The sequence below is a fragment of the Equus przewalskii genome, chromosome 6, assembly GCF_037783145.1.
Source record: "Equus przewalskii isolate Varuska chromosome 6, EquPr2, whole genome shotgun sequence".
Taxonomy (NCBI): domain Eukaryota; kingdom Metazoa; phylum Chordata; class Mammalia; order Perissodactyla; family Equidae; genus Equus; species Equus przewalskii.
In genome coordinates this window covers 92,259,982-92,267,539 of record NC_091836.1, presented here as the reverse complement: position 1 = coordinate 92,267,539, position 7,558 = coordinate 92,259,982, and the positions used below count along the sequence as shown (strand labels likewise).

The 7,558-nt window shown below is 36.7% G+C and overlaps 1 long non-coding RNA gene across 2 annotated transcripts in view; it reads right to left on the bottom strand.

The window, feature by feature from the left end:
- Positions 1-428: 428 nt before the first annotated feature.
- The window catches only part of LOC139084339 (uncharacterized), a 28,667-nt gene continuing 21,537 nt past the window's right edge, over positions 429-7,558 (bottom strand). For both annotated transcript variants that reach the window (XR_011541688.1, XR_011541687.1), the window contains exons 5-6: positions 2,633-2,740; positions 429-646 (exon numbers count right to left, since the gene is read on the bottom strand). This is a non-coding gene — a long non-coding RNA (uncharacterized lncRNA). The remainder of the gene's footprint in view (positions 647-2,632; positions 2,741-7,558) is intronic.

Genomic DNA, 7,558 nt, shown 5'->3' with positions numbered 1-7,558 from the left:
TTGCAACATATATGACAGCTAATTTGCCATTATCCTTAGCAGTCATATCTATATGAAAAAGAGTGAGCACGCACAGTGTGCTCCACACCGTGCCTAGAACCCTGTTCCTGTCCTTAGGGAGCTTATCTTCCCCTGAACTAAGAGATAGAAAACAAATAAACCCTGTGCAACAGAGAGCAATTAGGTTAGAGAGAGTGGCTTAGGAAAGACTATAGAAGTGATATTTAAGTTGAAATCTGAAGGAAGAGATCAAGATAAGATTGCAATATCCAGCCAAGAGAAAATGCAGGGGCTTTCAGGGAAGATATTTCTTGATTTGCTGAGGAACCAAATGCAGTCCAGTGTGCCTGGAGAAGAGTGAATAGGTGGGAGTGTGGTTTGAGAGAGGTTAGAGAGGTGAACAGAAGCCAGACTGTACGCACCCTGGATTACGTTTAAAGATCGTACATTTTATTCTGCGAGTAATGGAAATCCACTGAGGCATTAAGCTAGAAAGTTTCAAAATATGATTTACCTTTTATAAATATTTCTGTGGCTGCTGCATTTAAAATAGAGTTCATTATTAGGTAATTTGGCAATATCCTATCCTGATAATTTAGCAAATTTCTTTCCATAAAGATAAAAATTCTTCTTCTATGAATCCACCCTAAATAAAACAACAGAAAGGCAATTTATTAAAGATTATTGCAGATATCTTCCTTCAAATGTTAATCATGAAATTCAGGAGAAACCAGATGCTTTTCAGTAAAGGAATTATTAATGATATGATACATACAAAAACACTCTATTTCATAGCCATTAAAAGGTGTTTTCAAGAAACACTTAAAAAAAAGAATGGGACATTTTTCATGAATCAGTGCTACCAAGAGGAAATCAGATCATAATCCTATATGTGTATGTGATGAATTCATGTTCTGAGTATGTTTGCGAGGGTGTGCACACGTAAGCATAAACATCTAGCTAGCAGTCTCGGCACTGCGTTTAGCCATGTTTGGTCTCCAGCAGACTGGCCTGTTGTTAAAATTAATTGTTTACAAACTTTGTTAGAATCATTAACCAGCCTTCCAAATGTAAACATATTTGCACAGTCTACGTCAATTGAACATTGATCAATTATCTAGAGAACACAGACAAATGGTGAGAGCAAATGTGATGGCTTGGACCGTGAATGTAGACCAGCTCAAGTACCATCCGCTAAAATACAGATAAAAGGAGAGAGAACACTGCATTTGAAGAGCTACTTTCCTCCCAGGGGCCAAGTTTTATCAGAAGATTTCTAAAAGACAACTCTTTTTAACCCACCCAATGATGTCACACAGAATTTTATCTAAATTTAAATGTTGGGTATAAATGAGACCCAGAATATTAAGTCATTTGTCAGGATCCACACCACCGGGGACAGTGATAGATTCAGAATTTGAACTTGGTTCTGCCTGACCATGTCCACTGAAAGTCTAGGTCGTCTGGAAAGACCACTGAATTCTCACAACATCATCAGTCTCCATTATGCCTCAAAATCATCACAAGCAGAAAATTCCAGGACACACACTTGCTCATACTCAGAACTGTTTTTCCTAACTGTAGGAAAATGTATTAAAGGTGCTGACAGGCATGGTGACATAAGGTGCACCCCTTCCACATTACACAGATGGCAAAAATAGCACAGAGGGAGATGGTCCCACCTAATCCTAAGTAGCATGAGTCAGCCTCACTGTAGGAATCCAACTTTATGGGGGTGAGGGGTTATCAGCCAAAGTGGGAGACACAGCTGTGGGGCGATTTCCCACTCCTTCAGAACATTTATCTGTTGCCCTCCATTACAAGCACGAAAATGAGTGCATTTAATCACTGTCAAATAAAATCATACTGCAGACTAGTCGATTCGTGGGAATTCCTAGCCCAGGAACGCTTTTTGTCAATTCCCATAATAGTATTAATCGTTTTAATAATCACTATTTAGAAAAACAGTTGAAAAATGAAACTGCTTGGCTTATAATTTCCTCAACAACTCAGGATCTCTCTTTATCATTCTCATGCTGTAATTCCATATTCTAATTCTCTTTATATGTCCTACTCTTGTTTTGCTTGTCTCTCTATTTTTTTCCCTTTGGTGAGGAAGAATGTCACTGAGCTAACATCTGTGCCAATCTTCCTCTATTTTGTAGGTGGGATGCTGCCACAGCATGGCCTGATGAGCGGTGTGTAGGTCTGTGCCCAGGATCTGAACTCACAAACCCCAGGCTGCTGAAGCAGAGTGTGTGAACCCAACCACTACACCACTGGGCCGGCCCCTGCTTGTCTCTTAATTCATGTTTTCCTGTAATCAGTGCAATCAATTCACCTTAAAGCCAACTTCTATTTTATTTACATTACATGCTTCAGAAGAATTATAGTCTGTATTTTAGAAACATGGTTTCAAAGGAAAAGTTACTTGTTTATATCCCTGACTTTGCCTTCTAAATGCTCATTTATCACACTTTTTCTTTTCAATTTTATTTTGCCCATTAGCCATTCCAAATTCAGTCAATAAAGCAGCTTTAGGAAAAGAGCATCTGGCATCATTGAAGCTGTAAACATGATCTAAAGAGTTTTGTTCTCCAACCATCCCCACCATCCATCAAATATCACTCACCATGACATGATGTGTCATTCATCCTAATGGATGTAACAGCGTTGCAAATGGAAATGCCACATGAAACATTTTTTTTTTTTCTCTTTTAGCCTTGCAAGCAATTCATAACTGCCAAAAGAAGGAAACATCTAAAGTGAACTTCCACATCCTGGAGAGTAATTTTAAAAGTTAAATGAATACCAAGAGAAAATTGATACAAAAAGAAAAGCAAAGAGTAAACACACATGGAAAAATGTTCACTTGGGAATTATACAAGAAATGTTCATTATTAAAATAACCCTCGGTTACTATTTTTACACTAGCAAAATGATTAGAAAAATAAATTAAAATACACATTGCTAACAAAGTTTCAGTAAAACTGAAGTATGGACTTACTATCATTAGTATTCAAATTGGTATAAACTTCTTTAAAGTAGCAAGATAAAAAGTCGCAATGTTTATAAAGACATCCACGTGTACAGACCTTGTGATTTGACCTGAAGAACTTATTCTGACATTACAATTCAACAGACTCAGCATATTATGCTGCAAAAAGATGCTTATTAATAAATCATCTATTACTTAAAAGAATAGAAACTGAAATGCAAAATCATATTGAAATAGTCTATTAATACCACTGACATTTACATAGCCATTAAATGTGTGTTTATTGCAATGACTAAGGAGAACCATGGAGGGAGAAACTTTTGTAATGCTACATAAAATCATAAAATATAATTTTATTTGTGTAATTTTCACATGTGCATACATAAATATTTTCCAAAAGCAAACGGACAATGGGGACCTAAGAAAGTTTAAAGAATTATTTATAAAAGGTTTTGATTTCATATATCAAAACACAGTGTGTGTATGTTTTGGAATTTGGAGAGGAAGCAAGGAGAGAACCGTGTCGCTTGTCTAGACTTTTAGCTCCTAAATATAAGAGATAGGGTCTTATTTCCAAAGACTGCCAAGTGGGCTTGACAACGTCCCATCCAAGTCAAAAGCATTTAGGACTTCAGCAGGCATCTTAAGTGAACCTTTCACCTGTTCAACTCTTTCTCTATTTCTCTTCTAGAGTAACTAATAATCCCAACCTGCCCAAGAAATTTCTTGTGTTAGCACTGGAAATCCCAAATCCCAGGAAAAGCTTCAGTCTCAGGCAAACCAAGATGACTGGTCACCCGAAATTCTCCTCTCTTCCTGGAAATCCATCCTCGCCTGCTGTACTGCAGGGTTCCCCAACACTTCCTGAGCAGAAGCCAGGTCTCCGTCTCCATCTGCCAATGTCTTGGTCTCCATCTTTGCCCATATATTGCTATTAAAGTAGAGGTAGTGTTTGCCTCATTCAGGGTCTTGGACCCCTCAGATGGGAGCAGAGTGCCAGTGGAGCTGGTGGAGTTTGGGGGATAAGGGTCAAGTTTTCAAAAAATGGTAAGATTCCTTCACTCTGGCCATGTCTGTTTTGTCTAAAACAAAGTAGCTTTCATACCTCAAGGATTGGTTATTTCCTAAACCCCTCCCTGACTCCACATCAAGTACATAGGAGGAACACATTAATTGTAGAGGAGGAAATCATCTCTTCTTATTGGAGAAATTTTATTCTATTTCAGTAAATTTATCTACTGACCTTATTGTTCTAAGAGAGTATCTACCCTATCTTGGCTGACTTGTTTCACAAACCTTACCTTCATTTGCAACTAAAGATAGGTCTAACTTGATGGTATAAGTTCAAGGCTAGCTGAATGACTCCTAAATTTTAAATCATAAAACTGCATTATTTTACCTTTGCAGATAATCACAACTACTTAAATTCTTTACATATTTTAGGACATATAAATACATTTCAAGTATCACCATTATGAATTCCTTGTTAATCACATGTATGGTATCCTAAAAGTAATTTAAAGACTAATTAAGTATATTTTCCTCTCTTACCCCTTCCCTTTTTCCCTTATCACATCTGAAACTTAACCTGACATTTCATGTTATACATAAATTACAGTAGGGAGCAAAGGGATAAAATATGGAGAAGAGTGATAGATATTATTCATGAAGCCACACAGACACAATGAATTGCCTTTCCCCCAAAGCCAGTCTTTCAAATACCAAATACTCTCCATCCTTTCTTGAGCCACTCAGGTTACATTTCTTAAATGCTATATGGTTAATGTGGTTCAGTAATATATAGGAATGCGGCACTTGAAGAGAACATACACTTATCATAACTCTCAGCCCTATAGACCAGTTCTATCACGATGCCATTTATCCATACACAATCCCCTCAAACCTAACATACAAACAAGAAAAAGGTAAACCAACCCTTCTAGAATGCAGGATCATTTTTTTCCTTCTTCCTCTGTAGAAGTGAAATTTAAAATTTTCTACCATGGTAATGAATTTTTTATTGGCTTTCTTAAAATGTCCACCATCATTACAAAGAAACAATTTAAAAGCATCAATATAGGTCCTTATGAATAAGTGCTGAATGATTCCTGATAAGTGTAGCTATTTGATGAATGGCTCATCTTGTGGAAAGTTCATACCTGCAAACTTTGTTTTTCTTCTCTCTCTCTCTCTTTCTCTCTCTCTCTCCGCTTCTCTGTCTCTCTCCACTTGTTTGTCTCCCTCTCAAGGAGCAAATTCAATATCTGAGTGCCGTATTCATAGTAGCTCATATTTGGGGAAAAATGCTCCCCCTCCACATATTCTCTATGTCTCTATATTTGTTTTATAGTGGTTCAAAGAGTTTTATTGGGTTTAAAAGTTACAACAGACCGGATTCGAATCATAGAAATGTAACATCAGCTGAATGACTATATTTTTAGCTTCCTAACTGTCTTAATCTTCAAGGTTATTAACAATATTACTTAGATTAACATACTAAAGCCATCCAGGACAATGCTGTGGAAGATATCCTGGAACATCTCCACAGGATGCAGCAATGTGCTTTCTCTCACTGTTCCCCTTGGGGAAGTGCCTTCGCAGCCATTATTCTGTCACCAACTTCACTGGATGGCTGTTGGACAGACAGACAAGTCTTTAAGAAATTTAAGTCAGAGATTCAGAAATATCCTTTGACTAGAATTGAGGCTATGTACTTGAGTGTTTTAAATATAGGGAAACAGGAAAAGTCTATCTGCAATGAAGGACTGCATAAAGGCAGTACGTTACTGAGAAACACAGAGCAGAGAAGAAGAGAGAACTGTGTTAGTTCTCTACCTTCCAATCTGAGATGTTAGTACTAAGTAAGTGCAACTCTCCTTGGGCTTTGCCAGCTGTCTCAGTCTCCCTCCAGTAGATTTCTCTTTTTGTTTAACTACTTCAAGTACCCTTCTGTAACCTGCAACCAAACAGCATTAAGCAGGGCAAATGCCAAGATATAGCGGGTACTCAAAAATGTCACTAAAACTACCAGCTTGTCCCACAAATAGTTTCTTTTTTCAGAAAACAAAGAAAATTGAAAGCAAAACATAAAAATTTTCACTGCTCTTCCAGAAGTTGAGAAGAAGATCTACAGACAGCATGGAGAAGTGGAGAAGCTAGAACCCAGTGAGAGTCACTGAGATTGTGACCGTGTCTGACTGTGAAGAACTTCCAGCAGTGATGGCTATTTCCTAATCTAACGCTAGTTCCTTTTTTGCTAGCTGTAATCTGGAAATATACATGGAAAGTGGCCCATGAAAATGTGGTTTCCAGCATAACAAGTTGATATAACACTAACCAGCACAACATTTGTTTATTACAAATTAACAATGGAGAAAATTAACACTATCAATAAGGTCAGAAAAATCAGCCAGTTGTGGTTAAACATTTCCCCATCTATGTTTACACAGGCATTTCTTTACTTGTATAACAGTGGGAGAAAGTGCAAATACTATTTGTATTTACTGAGCACAACACAATGTGAATAATTGTACTAGGAAATTCACACAGTGTCTCCTTTAAACATTCCCCACACACATGCAATTAGTTATCATAATGCTCTTTTTAGATATTTGGAAACTGAGGCTCACAGTGATCTATAAATTTGATTTCATGTTCATGTGCAGAAATCAGTGTTATTTGTGTCATTGCAAGAATAGATAGTCAAAGCAAGACTTAAATATTTGAAATATTCAAAAGTTACACCATTAGCTGTTTAAACTCTCTTGCTCAAAAAGACAGTGATAGCAATAAAATTGTTGTAAACACAGTCCATTATGTAATTTAATGACCTAATGTAGAACCATCATATACTTAACCACCAGGGGCCTAAGGTTCTTATCTTCTCACAAATAATACTCAGATTATGGAATCAGACCCATTTGAATTTGTAACCTGTTTCTGACATACACAAGCCATGTGACTGTGGATAAATTACTTTAACCTCTTTAATGCTGTATTTCCTTGCCTATAAAATAGGGAAAATCAGTGTATATAACTCACGGATTTGTTGTGAGAATTAAAATGAGATGGTAATGATCTGACTGTGCTCGGCAAATACAAACATATTATTTTGAAATCAAAATATTAGCTGTCTCCATCACTCTCTGAATACTTAAAATCTAATGAATTATTTTTCATAAAACCAAGAACAATTTTCATAAATTTCTCACTTAGCTACTTTTAATAATATTTCTTCCAGGCAAATTGACCATATCAAAGTTTATGCAATCTTGCCAGGAGCCTCTCTTTGAATAAGTCCAACTAAACCCATAAGAGATCCCTGATGATCTATATTGATGGTGAAGATTGCTTTTCATCAAAGTTAATATCAGACAATGTGTAGCAATATTGGCTTGGTTCCTATAATCAAAAAAACTTTTTGTCGGAAGTTTTCTAGTAAATTTGTGCGAAGAGATCCTTTGTCTTTTGACGACGCAAGAGGATAGCAAACCTAGTCATCAGATTTCATGGCTGAGTCCTACAAAACCATTGTGCCTAATAGAGTATCGGTTGAAGCAA